Raw genomic sequence first — 1,198 nt, 5'->3', positions numbered from 1 at the left:
AATCTTGAAGGTGGCTCAGTGGTAGAGCGCTTGTCTTGCATGCATGAGGCCCTGGGTTTGATCCCTCAGCACCACATAAGCAAAAAAAAAAAAAAAAGGCAATCTTGTCTTCAAATCATAATTGACAATTCAGAACTTTCAAGAAACCAGCTCATCAGTCCTGAAGTACCACCAATGAGTTATTAGAGGTCCCCCCTAATATGAAGTCATTTCTGGGGAAACCACACATGAAGCCACTGGCAGATGTCAGCACTCCACACTGGCTATTTTCTTTTTTTTTTTTTTTTTGGGTCCGGTAGTGGGGCCTGAACTCTGGGCCTGGGCGCTGTCCCTTAGCTCTTCAGCTCAAGGCTAGCGCTCTACCACTTGAGCCATAGCACCACTTCCCGGTTTTTTTTTCTGCTTATGTGGTGCTGAGGAATTGAACCCGGGGCCTCAGGCATGCAAGGCAAGCACTCTACCACTGAGCCACCTTCTCAGCCCCCATCCCCACTTTTTAGCTGGACAAGTGGAAACTCAGAGTTGTTAAGTAGCTTAGCTGAGATCACATGGTGGGGAGAGAGGTAGCACTGGGATTCGGTCCCAACTCTGACTTGTGATTGCTCTGGCCCAGGAGAAGGAGCACAAGGGGAGGAGTCCCGCTCTGGGCCTGTGGCTGTTAGCAAGTCATTTCTTCTCTCTGCATGTAGATCTGATCTTAGTGATTTCGTTTGACAGTAAATAGTTATCAGGCAGATTCTGTGGGTGGCTGTGACTCAGGGTCCCTCCAAAGTGGCAGTCGAGCTATGAGCAGGCCTGACCCAAGTTGGGTACACCTGCTCCCCAACCCCCACCCCCCGGCCACACTGCAGCTGCGGGCAGGACAGTGCCATCTGCTCCAGGTGACAAGACAGAGCCACCGCGCCACAGCTCCTGTGTCCACCCCTCACACAGCATACTGTGCCACCCCCAGTGCCCCCTGTCCCCAGGTCAAGAGGGGGCTGCCCGTGGATGCCAGAGCCAGGGGCCCGGGACACGGTGTCCCCTTCTACCAGAAGTGGCTGGTACAGCTGTGCAGAATCCTCAAGGAAACAGAAAGATTTAGGAGATACAAAGGAAGAGAACTGCCAAGGGGCCCAGGACAGTGACTCACGCCTATAATCCCAGGAGGCAGAGATAGGAGGATCAAAGTTCATGGCCAGCCCTGGGCAAAGTTAGC

The sequence above is a fragment of the Dipodomys ordii genome, unplaced genomic scaffold (assembly GCF_000151885.1).
Source record: "Dipodomys ordii isolate 6190 unplaced genomic scaffold, Dord_2.0 Scaffold6, whole genome shotgun sequence".
Taxonomy (NCBI): Eukaryota; Metazoa; Chordata; class Mammalia; order Rodentia; family Heteromyidae; genus Dipodomys; species Dipodomys ordii.
This window is presented reverse-complemented; position numbering follows the sequence as displayed.